At 36.5% G+C, this 19,559-nt stretch overlaps 1 long non-coding RNA gene across 1 annotated transcript in view; it reads left to right on the forward strand.

Moving 5' to 3' along the window:
- Positions 1–18,010, forward strand: part of LOC134759795 (uncharacterized) — a 41,810-nt gene extending 23,800 nt beyond the window's left edge. Inside the window, exon 3 of the long non-coding RNA XR_010136573.1 lies at positions 17,904–18,010. This is a non-coding gene — a long non-coding RNA (uncharacterized LOC134759795). The remainder of the gene's footprint in view (positions 1–17,903) is intronic.
- The last annotated feature ends 1,549 nt before the right edge of the window (positions 18,011–19,559 follow it).

Below are 19,559 nucleotides of genomic sequence, written 5' to 3' on the forward strand. Positions count from 1 at the left end.
GCTTAGGGAGGGAGCTTTTCTTTGAGCCTCATGGGAAAACTTGTGGGGTAAAATGGACTAAGCAAAATTTGAAAAGAGGCTGAGTCAGGGTACTCCAAGTCCATATGTATATATTGAGTATATTTGATAATAACTGAAGCTCACAGTCACATTTTACAGGTTATAGGTGCTTTACAAGTTCAAAAGATCTAGTGCATCATCATCTTTTTTGTTGTGGGAAGTCAGGGACCCCAGATGGAGGGACTGGCTGGAGCCACGGCAGAGGAACATAAATTGTGAAGATTTCATATTAATGTGGACATTTATCAGTTCCCAAATAATACTTTTATAATTTCTTATGCCTGTCTTTCCTTTAATCTCTTAATCCTGTTATCTTCATAAGCTGAGGATGTACGTCACCTCAGGACCACTGTGATAATTGTGTTAACTGTACAAATTGATTGTAAAACATATGTGTTTGAACAATATGAAATCAGTGCACCTTGAAAAAGAACAGAATAACAGCGATTTTTATGGAATGAGGGAAGACAACCATAAGGTCTGACTGCCTGCGGGGTCTGGCGAAAAGAGCCATATTTTTCTTCTTGCAGAGAGCCTATAAACAGACGTGCAAGTAGGAAAGATATCGCTAAATTCTTTTCCTAGCAAGGAATATTAATATTAGTACCCTGGGAAAAGAATGCATTCCTGGGGGGAGGTCTATAAACAGCCACTCTGGGAATGTCTGTCTTGTGCAGTTGAGATAAGGACTGAGATACTCCCTGGTCTCCTGCAGAACCCTCAGGCTTACTAGGGTGGGGAAAAACTCTGCCCTGGTAAATCAGTGGTCAGACTGGTTCTCTGCTCTCAAACCCTGTTTTCTGTTGTTTAAGATGTTTATCAAGACAATATGTGCACTGCTGAACATAGACCCTTATCAGTGTTTCTGCTTTGGCCCTTTGCCTTGTGATCTTTGTTAGACCCTTACTAGTAGTTTTGCTTTTTGCCCTTTGAAGCATGTGATCTTTGTACCTACTCCCTGTTCTTACACCCACTCCCCTTTTGAAACCCTTAATAAAAACTTGCTGGCCTGAGACTCATGCGGGCATTACAGTCCTACCGATATGTGATATCACTCCTGGCGGCCCAGCTGTAAAATTCCTCTCTTTGTACTGTCTCTCTTTATTTCTCAGCCAGCTGACACTTATGGAAAATAGAAAGAATCTATGTTGAAATATTGGGGGTGGGTTCCCCCAGTACTTTTTTTTTTTTTTTTTGAGATGGAGTCTCGCTCTGTCAACCAGGCTGGAGTGCAATGGCGTAATCTTGGCTCACTGCAAGCTCTGCCTCCTGGGTTCATGCCATTCTTCTGCCTCAGCCTCCCGAGTAACTGGGACTACAGGTACATGCCACCATGCCTGTCTAATTTTTTGTATTTTTAGTAGAGACAGAGTTTCACCGTGTTAGCCAGGATGGCCTCGGTCTCCTGACCTTGTGATCTGCCCCACCTCGGCCTCGCAAAGTGCTGGGATTACAGGTGTGAGCCACTGCACCCGGCCTCATCTTTTTATTGCCACTAACAATGAGATAAGTAGGGAAGATATTATAATATAACCCTTATTTAACACATAAGGAAACTCAGAAAGGTCAAGTGACTTGCTCAAGGTCATATGGTGTAATAATACATGTTGTCTAACTTCTGTGACACTGAGTTGTGTCAGAAATATTGGATGAGATGCTTTGGAAGATACAGAGGCGTGGCATGGTCTCAAACTATGAAATCTTCAGGGAAGAAAAGACTTAATAATGGTAATAATAACAATAAAGGTACTTTTTTCTTGCCTTCTTTTTTTATATGTATTATTTCTCTTAATCTTTGTGCAGCCTCTTTGAGTTATTATTTCCATTTTACAGATGCTAACCAGAAGCTCAAAGAGTATAAAAACTTGATTATCTTTTCCAAGATGGTAGTAGCAATGTTGATTTGTAATCCCAGGTCTCTCTTAGATCAAATTCTGGAGACTTCACACTAATGGATGCTGGCTGAGACACAGGTATACTTGATATTAGTAGGGGACACTATAAGATAGTGTATAACAATATGCAAAGAGTCTTAAGAAATCAGAAGAAGCAGAGGCCAGGACAAATGATCTTCGCAGGAGAGAATTCAAAAAGGAACACAGAATTTGCCAAAACTCAAAGGATTGACAATGATGCCCATGGGAACAGAAGGCCAAAGTGTAGGCCAGGCAGGGGAATGGCACCAGGATAGTGGGTGATGTGCATTCAGAGTAACCATGAATGAGCATTACTTTTTAAAATTTATTCAACTTATTGAATGAAGACTTATTGAGTACTAATGGTGAAAACAAAGATGAATTAGATCTGACCTGGCCCTCAAAAAACTCGAGACAAACATCAAAAACCGTAAGGAAGGTGGTGGGAACTGAGGTGAAGGAAGTACTGGTTAGCCAAATAGTGATAAAATTGTCAGGATGAGGATCTTGAGCTTGATTTTATTGAGATAAGGAAGAAAGAAAACACACACACAAACAAAAACAAAAAGAATAAAAGAGAAAAACCTGTATGTAAATATAAGGATTCTGTAAGTCAGATGACAAATGTAAGGAGAAAACCGTCTTAATGTCAAGTATTGAATAGTCTGAATTCAATTATTGAATAGACTAAAAACAGTCTTAATGTCAACTCTGCTAGCTGAGTGTCCCGAAGAGGCTACAGGTCCAGATACTGGGCCAAACTGTGGCAGAGACTTCGAGAATCTTGAATGCAGGAGATGGCTGCAGATTTCCTTGGCACCATCATGAGCCTTGGCCTGAAAACAATAGTTAGAGCTAAAATATGTATTTATGTGACTTTCTTAAAAAAAAGTCACACTGTTTTCTCTTATAGATGTAATATATGTGCATTGTAAAAAAATTTTTTAATACAGAAAAGAACAAAGGTAAAAATCGTTCATAACTATACCATTCAGAGAGGAACATTGTGAACCTTTTAAAGAGCTGCCTCTAGACATTTTTCCTAGTCATGTGTCTTACATGGCTGTATTTATCTATTTCCTCTTTATGTGTGGTTTAGAGAGTGACAGCTCAATCCTTGCCCTTATCTCTGAAAACTTTTTTAGGAGTCTGAGAAGTGGACTCACTTGGTTTTGTTAAGGATAGTCTTATTACTAAAATTATTTCTAGGAAAACTTTAGCAATTTTTACTCTCACCATATATGAGAATGCTCATCTTAATGCCCCATTGCCAGTCTTGAGTTGTATCATTAAAAATAAATCTATTCCCCAAACCCCATAAACCCAGTATAATCATGCATCAGGCAAATCCAAGAGGGAGACATTCTACAAAATACCTGATTAGTGCTCCTCAAAACTGTCAAAGTCATCACCAACAAGGAAAACCTGAAAAACTGTCACAGCCAAGAGGAGCCTAAGGAGACACGATAACTACACGCAATGTGGTCTCCTGGATGGGATCTGAGAACAGAAATGTTAGGTCAAATCAAGGAAATCTGAATATGGAGTTAATAAATAATAGTGTATCAATATTGATTAATAATTTGTCTCAAGTTTACCATACTAATGGAAGATGCTAATAATAGGGGAAACTGGGTGTGGGACATATCTTCACAATTTTTCTGTAAATTTAAAGGTGTTCTAAACTAAGTTTATTAAAAAATAAAGCATGCACACAAGCAAAAGTGTAACAAATGAAGTCACTGATGTGAACAGATAACTATGACTGCATTTCTGAAATTTGCTAATATTACTAGTCTATACCTAACATAATGATTTGTGATCTCTAAGGTTTTCTTGAAGTAACCAGAGATCACAGATGAAACTGCAGAAGATAATCATATATAATACATATTAGGTTGAAAGTATGGTGCTTAAGAACATAGAGACTGGAATCAGAATGCCTAAGTTTAAACCCTGGTTCTATTATTTATCAGCTCTATGATCTTGGGTTAGTTATCTCATTAATCTGTGCCTTGGTTTTTGAGTCTGTAAACTAATGATAAAATACTTCAGTGGGTTTCTCTGAGAATGAAGTATGTTGATATTTGTACAACAATGCCAGGCAGTTAGTGCTATAAAAATGTTTAATAGTGAGAAAAAAATAAGTCTGTTAATTTACTTATGGTACAAACATTTATTGAGCACCCCTGTGTGCCAGGCATTATGTTAAGTGTTAAGGACAATTGTGAAAAAGAGAGACAATGCTCCTACCCTCAAGGAGTTTACTGTTTAACTGGCAGAGACAGACAATAAACAAATGAGTAATTGTAGATTGCAATAGTGCTAGGAAAGAAATAACAAGCCCAAAGTGACGGTAAAAAAGATGCCTTAGTTGGCTGGGCGCGGTGGCTCATGCCTGTAATCCCAGCACTTTGGGAGGCCGAGGTGGGTGGATCACGAGATCAGGAGTTTGAGACCAGTCTGGCCAACGTAGTGAAACCCTGTCTCTACTAAAGATACAAAAAAAATTAGTCAGGCATGGTGATGTGTGCCTGTAATCCCAGCTACTTGGGAGGCTGAGGCAGGAGAATTGTGTGAACCTGGGAGGAAGAGGTTGCAGTGAGCTGAGATCATGCCACTGCACTCCAGTCTGGGTGACAGAACAAGACTCCATCTCAAAAAAAAAGAAAAAAAAAAAGAATAGATGCTTTATTTATATTTATTTGACTCCTTGTGATAATGAATATGTATTAATATTTTTGTTAATGACTTAGTCTTTTGTCAATTGTGTGTGTGTTTTTTGTCTGTGTTTCTGTTGTGTGATTTTTTTTTTTACACTGATTTGTAAGGGCTGTTATTTATTTATTAGTGGTGCTAATCTTTTCCCTAGTTTTATATTTGCCTTTTATTTTTTTGAGACAGGGTCTCACTCTGTTGCCCAGGCTGGAGTGCAGTAGTATGATCATGGCTCACTGCAGCCTTGACCTCACCTCACCAGTAGAGACAGAGTTTTATTACACCATGTTGCCCAGGCTGGTCTCAAATTCCTGGGCTCAATTGATCCGCCTGCCTCAGCCTCCCAAAGTGCTGGGATTACAGGTGAGAGCCACTGTGCCTGGTCTGCTTTTGTTTTAAAAATATATACATGCAAGATTTTAATTTTCATGAGGGCCACTTTATCCCACTTTTCTTTGAGACTTCCTCCATTACTTTTACAAGAAAAGCATAACATTTTTCTTCAATCCCCAAACATGTTTTCTAATATATTTTTCTTTCAAATATTTCCTGAGTTCATTTTTTACATTTAGCTTTTTTATTCATCTGACTTTTATTTCTGGATAAGTGTGATGTAAAGATTCAGACAGAAATTTTTTCTAAATCTGGTCAATTTCTTGAATAATCCTTTTTCCTTCTATTTACTTATGAAGTTATTATCATTTCCTAAATTCTTTTACATACTAGAGGTTTATTTCTGTAATTTCTATCATATTTCTCTGGTTTTAAAAACATTACCATACCGTTTTGATTACTGTATCTCTATGGAATATTTTATTATTGATATGGCAGGTGCTACCTCCTCACCTTTTCTCCTCCAAAATGTTCAGTTATTACTACCAATATTTTCTTTCAGATAAACTCCTAAGTTATTTTGACAAACCAATAAAAGTCCAACTAAGTGATTGGAATTTTATTAACATCTTATACTATATTGAATAGAGTTTTTATGTTTCCAACATTACAATTAATGTTCCATCGAGGAACATATTACATTTGTTAAGTTGTAAGGTTTTCCTTCTTATTTCTATATAAAATCTTCCCCAAATAAATTATTAAATTTTTAACTCTATTTTCACTTATTTGAATTGAAATGTAATTAAATATTCAATGCTTATGTGAATTTCAACGTAGTATATCTACTCACTATTATTTATTAGTATGTCTATTCTATGGTTTTAATCATTATACTTGTATAGTACATCTTGATATCTGGTGGTGCAAGTTACCTTTTATTATATATACTTTTTTCACTTAAAAATTGATACACAATAGTTGCACATATGTAATATCACTGTTTGTTTTCAAAATAGAGATACTCCATTCGTATTTTTCTTTTTTTCCTTCTATGAGATTTGCTTTGCTGTTCTTCATTTCTAATTTCTTTTGCTACTGATTAGTTATTTTCAGTCTTTCTTGATACAATTTTTAAGGCTGTGAATTTGGCTCCAATGATAAATTTGGCTGCACTGCATAAATTTGTAATGTAATATGTCCACTATTCTTATTTTCTAATTACACTGTAATTTGGATTTCCCATTAATGATTATTTACAACATAATTTTTAAGGTTTCATAACAGTTGTTTTTCTTTATTTGCATAAACATTCTTTTAATTTTAAATTTCATTATGTCGTAGTCAAAAAATGTGACTCGTACAATTGATGATTTGGGGGATTCATATGGTTTTTCATGATTAAATTTTGTGTTCCCAACATAAAAAAAAAGATAAATGTTTGAGATGATGGATATGATAATTACCCTGATCTGATTACTGTACATTGTGTGTATCAAAACATCGCTATGTTCCCCATGTGTACAATTATGATGTGTCAATTAAAAAAACTTTCAAGGCCGGGCACTGTAGCTTAGGCCTGTAATCCCAGCACTTCGGGAGGCTGAGGTGGGCGGATCAGTTGAGGTCAGGAGCCTGGCTAACATGGAGAAACCCTGTCTCTACTAAGTATACAAAAATTAGCCAGGCGTGATGGCAAGCGTCTGTAGTCCCAGCTACTCAGGAAGCTGAGGCACAAGAATAGCTTGAACCTGCGAGGCAGAGGCTGCAGTGAGCTGAGATAGTGCCATCGTACTCCAGCCTGGGTGACAGAGCGAGACTCTGTCTCAAAAAGAAAAAAAGAAAACAAAAATCTTTCAAGAAAATTTATACATCTAGAAAAAATTAAATAACACATATGAGTTTGTCTGAAAAGCAAGAGTTAACCTGTCAACCTTTTCTTATTCTTACTCTATCTCTTGCCTTAGTGTTTTTACTTTCTTTGGGGATTGTTTTCACACCTCCTTATAATGTGTTTATGCTGCCATTACTTGATTTATCAATTGTAGGTAATATTAATTGACTCTGCATTATGGACAGTGAGAATTAACATCCTTACATTATTTATTTTCCCTTTCCCAATTTCTAATAGTTAATGAATCTTTTCAGTTCTTTTATTAATTACTGTAAAAATTTTACAACATTAAATATCTTTCTCATGTATATTTACAAGTTTTGTTTTTAGATATTTTGATATTATTCACGACTTATATAATCACGATTGTTCTACCTTCAATATGTATTGTGACCATTATCAGTATATATTGACATTTTCTCTTACATTGCATTTTTTGCCTTAAATTCTCATTTTTTGATATTAATAGTCATCTCTGCTCTTCTTTTTTTTCTCTTTTTTGACCAACTTTTTTGTTAATCTCTCCAAAGCATTCTTGCTGAGAATTTAAATTTGATCTCTTACCTAATGTTAAGAATTTTCTTAACATATTATAATTTAGACTTATCTTACTGGGTGTTAAGAATTTTACCTAGTGTTGAGAATCTTCTTAACTGACATCCTTGAGAATCTTCTTAACACTAGGTAAGAGAAGTCTAAATTATAATATGGAAGTCTAAATTAGGTATATTTTGATAATGACATGTCTGTCATTTATTTTTATGTTTTTTAAAACTTTTTTTGAATTCCAATTTTTTGCTCTATGGACATTGATTTCTTTGGTTTTAGTAATCCTACTTGTATTTATATTACTCTACAAATCAATGTAACAATTTTAATTTTTCCAACATATAGTAATGAACTAAACATGTTTTTGCTACTCTTTTCTTTTCCCCTGCCCATTTCCGGACTCTGATAACACTGTCTATCAACATAGAGCTATTATTAAATTATCTTTTTTACTTTTGTATTTATTTTCTTTTAAGATAATATTCTATTTTCTAGCCACATTTATAATACTTGGTTATGCTGAGTTCTATGTTTACTGATTTCACATAACATCCAGTTTTTTAATACTATGGAAGTCTCATTTTTGACTTGTTTGTTTTGAGTTAACTCTTGATGAGTTAGGATCTATCTTCAAATACTTTTTCTGAGTTGTATCTGGGTCATAATCTCTATTAGTCCTGTTTTTGTCGAGAATATCTTCCTAGTTTTTCTGATTGAGTCACTTTTAATCACTGTGTCATTATTTAGTCATTATTTATGTATATAAACATATTTATACACACATTTATTTATTATATTGATATATTTATTATGGGAATTGGCTCAGGTGATTATGAATGCCAAGAAGTTTCACCATCTGCCATCTATAAGCTGAGAACCAGGAGAGCTAGTGGTGTAATTCAGTTTGAGTTCAAAGGCCTGAGAACCAGAAACTCTGATGTCCAAGGGCCAGAGAAGATGAATGTCCCAGTTCAAGAAGAAAGAGGGAAAACTCACCCTTCTTTAGCCTTTTTGTTTTACTGAGGCCCTCAATGGGTTGGATGATGACCGCCCACATTGGTGAGGGTGGATCTTCTTTACTCAGTCGACTGATTTAAATGCTAATCTCTTCTGGGAACACCTCCACAAATACACCCAGAAATCTTGTTTTACCAAATATCTGGGCATCCCTTAGCTCCGTTAACTTGACACATAAAATTGACCATCATGGTTACCATGTTTTTCCTTTAAAAAACTGTGAAGAATTTGCTCTATTTTTTTTTTTTTTTTTTTTTTTTTTTTTTTGGTGTTTAGTTTTAAGGAGAAATCTGAGAAGACTCTGTTTTTATCTTTTAAAATAATTTATATTTATTTTATGTTTGGCAGTTGTTCTTTCTGGCTGTTGTTATCTTTTTAATCGGTGTTGACTGGTACTTTTAAATCTTTTTATTTAGTAGACATAAATTTTTCTTTAATGCTGGAAGGTTTTTTCTCCCCACCTTTATCTTTGATTTTTGCTCTATTTCAATTTTGTTCCATTTATTTTGGTCTCATTTTTAGGAATATCAACTATCTGCACATTTGATTTCTTTTCTCACCTCTACATCTATCCATCTTCTCTCATTTTATTTTCTTCTCTCCCCTGCCATTTGCATTTTTGAAGGATTTTCCAGATTTGTTTTTAGGCGATTAATTTGATTTTCTACAGTGTCTATGATTATATTTTCTTCTTCTAATGTAGATTTTAATTGTGTTATTTCATTTCTAGTTTCCTTCTCATCTCAGCAAGCTTATCTTTATGTCTCTGTATTTCATTTACCTATTTTTAAAGTTGCATCTAACACCTGATACTCCCAATTTTTATTGGCTTAATGGTATCTGTGTTCTTTTGAACCTAATTAAAAACTAAAATTTATGATTTCTATATTTCTTTAGTCTTCTGTTTAAATAATTTCCAGAAGACAGCTGTTTGAATCAGTCAGGGTTCTTAGTTTAATGTGGGAGAAACTGACTTTGGCTAATTTAAGTTGAGTGTATTGATGTTGGGTAGTCTCTGGATTGTTGAATAGAGGGCATGCACTGGATAACTGAACCTAGAGGTGACATGGCTGGAATCCTGTAAAATCACACCACAGAACTGGCCAGATGAGCATTATCTGCTATTTTTGCCAAGCACCCAGTGCCACAGCTTCCACCTCTGTCATTATTTCCTCCAGAAACTATGTTGCTGCCATGGTTGCCCTTCTGCCATCCAAATGGATTCTCCACTGTTCTGCTTTTTGCATCACTAGACACTGGTTCGTAGTTCAGAAAGCATGCACATGATTGGCTGAACCTAGATTACATGTCCATGGTCTAACTGCAAATAAGTCTGGTAAAGCAAGTTTCTGATCTTTTCAGCACCAGTAGTAGAAGGTGGCCTCTGTCTCCCACCAAGGCCTATAAAGACAGTGAAAACATGAACAAAGAATGGACAGTCAATAGAGTAGGGTCCATTATATTCTTCTTTGTATCCTGAGTGCTGTGCTATTTTTCCTTCTGTTTCAGAAACTTCTAAATTCTCAAGCTTGATTTTTACATCTTTCAAATGAGTATATTCCTTTTAACAAAGATATATATAGCAGAGCTTGACATTTGCCAAAAAACAAAGTGAGTAGATTTCTTTGGTCCCTGGCTCTGCTGGTGATTACTTTTCAAAACCTTCTTTTGCCTTTTGAAATACTAAGCATGGTGGGCAGAGTGGGAGAAAGCTTTCCCACAGGAATAATTTATATTTTTTATCCACTTTGGTTATTGTTGAAGTATCAAAGGTAGAGTAAAAAAGGAGAGGTATCTCTCAGCCTGAACTGAAACAGCTATCTTTTGGAATAAGCACATTAGGTTTCTTCTTTTAATGGCCAATATCATACTGAATGGGCAAAAGCTGGAAGCATTCCCCTTGAAAACTTGCACAAGACAAGGATACCCGCTCTCACCACTCCTATTCAACATGGTATTGGAAGTTCAGGCCATGGCAAGCAGGCAAGAGAACAAAATAAGCATATTCAAATAGGAAGAGAGAAAGTCAAATTGTCTTTGTTTGCAGATAACATGATCTTATAGCTAGAAAACCCCATTGTCTCAGCCCAAAAGCTTCTTGAGCTGATAAGCAACTGCAGCAAAGTCTCAGGATACAAAATCAATGTGCAAAAATCACAAGTATTCCTATACACCAACAATACACAAGCAGACAGTCAAATCATGAAATAGCTCTCATGCACAATTGAAATAATATTTTAGTGGGCTGTAAGCTTATTTTAAGTCGAGGAGCATCTGTATTATGTGAAGTGTCTGTTCAAGTCTTTTGTTCACAATTCTGTCAGTTTTCTTATTGAGTTGTAAGAATTCTTTATGTATTCTGAATACTAGCTCTTTGTCGGATTACAAATATTTTATTCCATTATATGGCTTATCTCTTCATTTTTTTCAAGGTGTCTAGATAAACAAAAGTTTCAGGTTTTGATGAGATCTAATTTACTAATTTATTTGAATGGTTTGTGGTTTTGTGTTGTATCTAAGAAATTATTACCTACCCTGAGGTTGCAAGGATTTTCTTCTTTGCTTCTCTTTTGTTCCATCACATTTAGGCCTATGGACAATTTTGATTAATTTTTGTTTATGATATAAGGTAAGGGTCAATGTTCATTTTATCACCTAAGGGTATCTACTTGTTCCAGCACAATTTGGGGAGAAAACTTTCCTTTGTTTTTAAAATTACCTCAGCACCTTTATTGAAAACTAATCAAATATATATGAATTTATTTCTTGGTTCTATATTCTATACAAATTGATCTATATGTCTATCTTTTTGGCACTACTACATTGTTTTGATTACTGGGTCTTAAGAGTAAGACTCGAAATCAGGTAGTGTAAGTATACCAATTTTTTATTCTATTTCAAAAATGCTTTTTATTTTCTAAGTCATTTTGATTTCCATATAAAATGTATAATTAACTTGTAATTTTCTACAAAAAAGTTCTGCTGAAATTTTTTGGCATTATGTTAAAACCATAGATACATTTGGAAAGAGACATCTTAATTATGTTGTCTTCTAATCCATGAACATGGTATACCTCTCCATTTAGTTAGATCTTTGCTAATTTATCTCAGCAAAGTTTTGTTCTTTTTGTTATAGGAGTCTTGTCTCACTTGTTAAATTTATTCCTAAAGATATTATATTTATTTGGTGCTATTATAAATGCAATTTTGAAAATTTGTGTTCCAATTGTTTGCTGGCAATATGTAAAAATTCAATTAATATTGATTTTATCTTGATTTTTAAAAATTTAATTCTATAATCTGAGATCTTGATAAATTCCCTCGTTAGTTCTAGTAGTTTTTTGGTATCATCCTGAGGGTTTTTTACATAAGTAGTCATGTTATTTGCAAATAGAGACCGTTTTATTTGTTCCCGCTAATCATTATGCCTTTTAATTTTTCTTAATTTGTTAAATTGCTAGCACCATTAGTGTTGAATAGAATTGGTGAGAGCAGATATCATTGCCTTCTTTCTGATCTTAAAGGAAAAACATTAATTATTTTATCATTAAATATAATATTAGCTATACATTTTTTCCCTAGATATTCTATATAACATGGAAGAACTTCCATAATTTGCCAAGAGTTTTTGTCATGAATGGGTGCTTTTTTCTTCGGAGGTTAAAATATCACAGGATTTTAAAAAAACTTTTATTTTAGGTTCAGGGGTACATGTGCAGGTTTGCTATATAGGTAAACTTGTGTCATGGAGGTTTGTTGTACAGATTATTTTACCACTCCAGTACTAAGTCTAGTACCCAATAGTTATTTTTTCTGTTCCTCTCCCTCCTCCTACACTCTACCTTCAAGTAGGCCCCAGTGTCTGTTGTTCCCCTCTTTGTGTCCATGTGTTCTCATCCTTTAGCTCCCATTTATAAGTGAGAACATGTGGTATTTGGTTTTCTATTTCTGCGTTAATTTGCTGGAGATAATGACCTCCAGCTCCATCTGTGTCCATTCAAAAGACATGATCTCATTCTTTTTATGGCTGTGTAGTATTCCATAGTTTATATGTACTACATTTTCTTTATCCAATCTACCATATTTAGGTTGATTTCATGTCTTTTCTCTCATGAATAGTGCTGAAATGAACATATGTGTACACATGTCTTTAGAGTAAAATGATTTATATTCCTTTGGGTATATACCAAGTAATAGGATTGCTAGGACAAATGGTAGTTTTGTTTTCAGCTCTTTGAGGAATTGCCACACTGCTTTCCACAATGGTTGAACAATTTACACTCCCACCAACAGCATATAAGTGTTCCTTTTCTCCACAACCTTGCCAGCATCTATTATTTTTTGACTTTTTAGTAATAGTCATTCTGACTAGTGTGAGATAATATCTCGCTGTGGTTTTGATTTGCATTTCTCTAATGATCAGTGATAATGAGCTTTTAAAAATATGCTTGTTGGCTGCATGTATGTCTTCTTTTGAAACGTGTCTTTTCATGTCCTTTGCCCACGTTTTAATGGGGTTGTTTTTTTTCTTGTAAATTTGTTTAAATTTTTTATAGATGCTAGTTATTATACCTTGGTCAGGTACATAATTTGCAAAAATTTTCTCCCATTTTGTAGGTTGTCTGTTTACTCTTTTGACAGTTTCTTTTGCTGTTCAGAAGCTCTAAAATTTAATTAGATCCCATTTATTAATTTTTGCTTTTGTTGCGATTGCTTTTGGCGATTTCATCATGAAATATTTGCCAGTTCCTGTGTCCAGAATGTCATTGCCTAAGTTGCCTTCTAGGTTTTTTTATAGTTTTCAGTTTTACATTTAAGTCTTTAGTCCATCTTGAGTTGATTCTTCTATATGGTGTAAGGAAGGGGTCCATTTTCAGTTTTCTGCATATGGTTAGCCAGTTATCCCAGCATCATTTATTAAGTAGGGTGTCTTTTCCCGATTGTTTGTTTTTGTCAAAAAAATCAGATCATTATAGATGTGTGGCCTTATTTCCTGGCTCTCTATTCTGTTTTATTGGCCTATAACTAAAACAGCATAGTACTGGTACAAAAACAGTATGACACTGGGCAACATGATGCCTGCAACTTTGTTCTATTTGCTTAGGATTGCCTTGGCTATTTGGGCTCTTTTTTGGTTCCACATGAATTTTAGAATAGTTTTTTCTAGTTCTGTTAATAATTTCATTGGTAGTTTGATAGAAACAGCATCAAATCTGTAAATTTATTTGGGCAGTGTGGCCATTTTAAATATATTTAGTTATATTGATTCTGCATATCCATGAACATGGAATGTTTTTCCATTTGTGTCATCTCTGATTTCCTTGAGCAATGTTTTGTAATTCTCACTGTAGAGATCTTTCATCTCCCTGGTTAGCTGTATTCTTAGGTTTTTATTCTTTTTGTCATAATTGTGAATGGGATTTGTGTTTCTGATTTGGTTTTTGTCTTGGCTGTTGTCGAGTGTGTAGGAATGCTAGTGATTTTTGTATGTTGATTTTGTATCCTGAAACTTTGCTGAAGTTGTTTATCAGCTAAAGAAGCTTTTGGGCCAAGACTACGAGGTTTTCTAGATACAGAATCATGATCATATCATCTGCAAACAGGAATAAGTTTGTCTTCTACTCTTCCTATTTGGATGCCCTTTATTTCTCTTCCCTGATTTCTCTGGCCAGAACTTCCAATACTAAGTTGAATAGGAGTGGTAAGAGGGGGCATCCTTATCTTGTGCCAGTTTTCTTTTTTTTTTTTTCTGAGAGGGAGTCTCACTCTGTTGCCAGGCTGGAGTGCAGTGGTGCGATCTCGGCTTGCTGCAACCTCCTTCTCCTGGGTTCAAGTGAATTTCCCTGCCTCAGCCTCCTGATGAGCTGGGACTACAGGCGCATGCCACCACGCCTGGCTAATTTTTTATATTTTGGTAGATATGGGGTTTCACCATGTTGGCCAGGATGGTCTTGATCTCCTGACCTCGTGACCTGCCTGCCTCAGCCTCCCAGAGTGCTGGGATTACAGGTGTAAGCCACTGCGCCGGGCCATCTTGTGCCAGTTTTCAAGGGGAATGCTTCCAGCTTCTGCCCATTTAGTGTGATGTTGGCTGTGGGTTTGTCATAGATGGCTCTTATTATTTTGAAGTATGTTCCTTCAGTACCTAATTTATTAAGAGTTTTTAGCATGAATGGATGTTGAGTTTTATCAAAAGCCTTTTCCATTATCTATTGAAGTAACCACGTGGTTTTTGTCTTAAGTTCTGTTTATGTAATGAATCACATTTGTTGATTCACATATGTTGAACCATCCTTGCGTCCCAGGGAATAAAGCCTATTTGGTCATGGTAGATCATGATTTTTGATGTGCTACTGGATTTGGTTTGCAGTATTTTGTTAAGGATTTTTGCATCAAACTTCGTTAAGGATATTGGCCTGAAGTTTTATTTTTTTGTTATATCTCTGTCAGGTTTTGATATTAGGATGATGCTGGCCTCATAGAATGAGTTGTGGAGGAGTCCCTCCTCAATTTTTTGGAATAGTTGTAGTAGGAACGGCACCATCTCTTCTTTGTACATCTGGTAGAATTCGTCTGTGAATTCATCTGGCCCTGGGTTGAGTTGTTTTTGTTTTGTTTTGGTTTTGGTTGGTAGGCTATTTATTACTGATTCAGTTTTGGAGCTCATTATTGTCTGTTCAGGAATTCAATTTATTCCTGGTTCAGTCTTGGTGGGGTGTGTGTGTCCAGGAATTTATCCAACTCTTCTAGTTTTTGTGCTTGTGTGCATAGACATGTTCATAGTAATCTCTGATGATTATTCATATTTCTGTGGGGTTAGTGACAACATCCCCCTTTTCAAGTCTGATTGTGTTTATTTGGATCTTTTTTCTTCTTTATTAGTCTAGCTAGTGACCTGTCTTATTAATTTTTTTTAAAAAGCCAACTCCCAGATTTATTAATCTCTAAAATTTTTTTTTGTTTGATATCCTTCGGTTCAACTCTGATTTTGGTTATTTCTTATCTTCTGCTAGCTTTGGGGTTGGTTTCCTCTTGCTTCTCTAGTTCTTTTAGTTTTGATATTAGATTGTTAATTTGAGTTCTTTCTAACTTTTTGATGTGGGTGTTTAGTGCTATAAATTTCCCTCTTAACACTGCCTTAGGTGTTTCCCAGATATTCTGGAATGTTGTATCCTTGTTCTCTTTAGTTTCAGTGAACTTCTTGATTTCTGCCTTAATTTCATTATTTACCCAAAAGTCATTTAAGAGCAGGTTGTTTAATTTCCATGTAATTCCACGGTTTTGAGTGAATTTTTTTCTCTCAATTTTGATTACGTGGTTGATTTTAGAGTACGTGACATGTGGCAATGAGAAGAATGTATTTTCTGCTGTTTCTGGCTGGAGAGTTCTGTAGAGGTCTATCACATCCATTTGGTTCAATGTTGAGTTTAAGTCCTGAATGTCTTTGTGAATTTTCTGCCTCAGTGATCTGTCTAATACTGTCTGTGGAGTGTTGAAGTTTCCCCCTATTATTGTGTGGGATTCTAAGTGTCTTTGTACATCTCTAAGAACTTGCTTAATGAATCTGGGTGTTCTTGTATTGGGTGCATATATATTTAAGATAGTTAGATCTTGTTGAGTTGAACCCTTTACCATCATGTAATGCCATTATTTGTCTTTTTTGATCTTTGTTGGTTTAAAGTCTGTTTTGTCAGAAATTAGGATTGCAACCCTGCTTCTTTTTTCTAATTTTCATTTGTTTGGTAGATTTTTCCTTTATCTCTTTATTTTGAGCTTGTGGGTGTCATTGCATGTGAGATGGGTCTCTTGAAGACAGTATACCATTGGGTCTTGCTTTTTTATCTAGCTTGCCACTCTGTGCCTTTTAAATGGGGCCATTTAGCCTACTTACATTCAAGGTTAGTATTAATGTGTGTCAATTTTATCCTGTCATCATGTTGTTAGCTGGCTATTATGCCTGCTTGTTTGTGTGGTTGTTTTACGGTGTCATTGGTCTATGTGCATAAGTGTGTTTCTGTATTGGCTGGTAATGGTCTTTTCTTTCCATATTTAGTGCCCCTTTCAAGATCTCTTGTAAGGTGGGTCTGATGGTAACAAACTCCCTCCACATTTGATTATCTGAAAAGAATCTTATTTTTCTTTCACTGAGGAAGCTTAGTTGGTCTGGATGTAAAATTCCTGGTTGAAGATTTTGTTTTTTAAAAATGTTGTATATACTACCTCAATATCCTCTGGCTTGTAGAGTTTCTGCTGAGTGGTCTGTTGTTAGCCTGATGGGGTTCCCTTTTCAGGTGACCTACCCTTTCTCTCTAGCTGTATTTAACGTTCTTTCTTTCATTTCAACCTTGGAAAATCTGTTGATTATGTTTTTTGGGGCTGATCCTCTTGTGTAGGATCTGGCAGGGGTTCTCTGTATCTCCTGAATTTGACTGTTGGCCTCTCTAGCAAGGTTAGGGAAGTTTTCATGCACTATATCCTGAAATATGTTTTCCAAATTGTTTGCTTTCTCTCTGTTCATTTAAGTGATGCCAATGACTCACATATTTGGCCTTTTTACATAATTTCATATTTCTTAAAGGTGTTGTTCATTCATGTTTTTCTTTATTTTTTTCTGACTGTCTTAATGCAGAGAGGCAGTCTTCAAGTTCTGAGGTTCTTTCCCCAGCTTGGTCTATTCTGCTGTTAATACTTGCAATAGCATTGTGAAATTAATGTAGTGTGTCTTCCAGCTCTGTCAGATCAGTTAGTTTTTTAAAAAAAATACTGTCTATTTCATCTTTCAGTTCCTGTATTGTTTTGTTGTGATTCTTAGCTTCCTTGGACTGGGTTTTGCTATTCTCCTGAATCTCAGTGATCTTCATTCCTATCCATATTCTAAATTTTACTTCTGTAATGCAAGTGAATTCAACCTGGTTAAGAGCCCTTGTTGGAGAACTAGTGCGGCCATATGGAGGACATAAGACACTCTGGCCATTTGAGTTGCTAGAGTTCTTGCATTGGTTCTTTCTCATCTCCGTGTGTGGGTGTCCCTTTAACTGCTGGGCTGCCTCTGATTGAAGTGGTCAGGACAGAGGCAGGGTGCTGGAGTCCCAGGTTGGGCAGCCTTACCCTGTGAGGAGAAGTGAGTACCAAGACCTCACTTTTGCATGAGGTAGGTGCTCTGTGCTGGGCATCTGGACCAGTCCCTGGTCCCACGACTCTCCAGATATGGAAAAAGCAAGGACAAGGGCTGTGATATAGCCAAGCTGGCAACCTATGCCTCCTACTGGGAGCTCTCTTCCAAGGGGTTGCAGAGTTGCTACTGGGTTGATTGTTCCAGTTTGGGTGGCTGGAGACCCACACCAGGAGAACCTGCCCAGTGAGGAGATACAAGATTGGAAACCCATGTAACAAACAGTCTGGAAACTTTTCCATAGGGCTGCTGCAGTACCTGAAGATATCAACAATAAAGACTACAAAACAGCAAAGATGGTGACCTGCCCCTTCTTTTGGGAGCTCCAGGTATGGATCTATTGCTGGCTCAGACATGCGGGTGGGGTAGGGTGCTGGGGGCCTGGGTTGGGAGGTCCTGCCCAGTGAGGAAAAATGGGGTCAGGAAACTGTATATAAAAGCACATTTTGATAGAGCAACTGTGCTGTGTTGGGGATCTGCTCCAGCCCCTAGTCACCTCAGACTCTCCAAAGCCTGATGATGACAATGGCTGAGACTGCAAGTCAACAAAGATGTTGGCTTACCCCTCCCTCTGGGGGCTCTGTCCCAGGGAGGTTAGGAATTGCTGCCATCTGGAAAACACTGGTGAGGGTGGTTGTAGACCTCAGTTGGGAGATTCCATCCAGTGAAGAGAAATGGGATCTGGGACCCATGTGAAAAAGCAGTCTCGCTGACTCTTCATAGAGCTGCTACACTGTGCGGGGCGATCAGTCCAGTCCCTTGGTTGCCTTGGATTCCCCAGAGCCTGAAGGCATCAATGGCTAAGGCCGTGAAACAGCAAAGATGGTGGCCCACCTCTCCCTCTGGGAGCTCTATCTCAGGGATGTGTAACACTGCTACCCATGGCTGGCTGGAGTTCCAAGCCAGTGGGTCTTATCTTGTGAGGTGCTGTGGAAACAGGGCCTGCAGACTGTTGCTGCTCAACCCCCTGGATTCAGCCTTTTTCCTAGGGATATGTACAGGGGCCTAACCTCTTGCTTTGCTGGAAAGCCTGGGCATCTAAGGCTCACAGGGCTCTACTTATGCCTGAGGGTCTGCTCTGCTGAATCTCCATGTAGCTCTGCATGTCAGACTGTGGGCCCTGGTGGAGTGGGTTCACAAGGGAGTCTCCTGACCTGAGGTTTGCAAAGATTTATGGGAGTAGTATGGGTCCCCAAGGTGACTCACTTACTCACCACTTCCCTTGGCAGGAGAGACTCCCCTGGCTCCTTGTTCTTTGTTGCTCCTGTGTAAGCAGTCTTGCCTTGCTTTTTTCTGTTCTGTTTTCTGTCAGTCAAGGTGTTTTTTTGTTTGTTTGTTTTCTTTTTTAATTAATCTGTGTTACTGTGTGTAACTGTGTGTAACTGAGTATTTCAGTTGAAGGTGCTGTGTTTACTTGCCCCTTCTATTTCTCTCCATGAGAGCAGTGCATACTAGCTGCTTCTGTGGACCATCTTGGCCAGCCCCCCTTGGGATTTTTTCTTCTTTATTTTGTTAATATGGTGAATTGCATTGATTTTTTTTTTAATGTTAAACCAACCTTGCATTACTGGAATAAATATCACTTAGTCATGATATATTAACTATTCCTTTGATACATTGCTAGGTTTAACTTGCTAAAAGTTTTTTGTACCTGTGTTTATGAAGGATATGAATCTATAGTTTTTAAAGCTATAGATTTAATAGTTTTAAATTATCATTATCAGGATAGTTTTAAATTATCATTATCAGGATAATGATACTATTCTTTTTTCACGTTCTCTGGAGGAGTTTGTGTAGAATTGTTACTTTTTTCTCCCTCATGTATTTGGTAGAATTCACCAGCAGGGATATCTTGCCCTGAAGGCTTTTAAATAAAATTTTTATGGAAAGGTTTTTTTTT

The sequence above is a fragment of the Pongo abelii genome, chromosome 13 (genome assembly GCF_028885655.2).
Source record: "Pongo abelii isolate AG06213 chromosome 13, NHGRI_mPonAbe1-v2.0_pri, whole genome shotgun sequence".
NCBI classification, from domain to species: Eukaryota; Metazoa; Chordata; class Mammalia; order Primates; family Hominidae; genus Pongo; species Pongo abelii.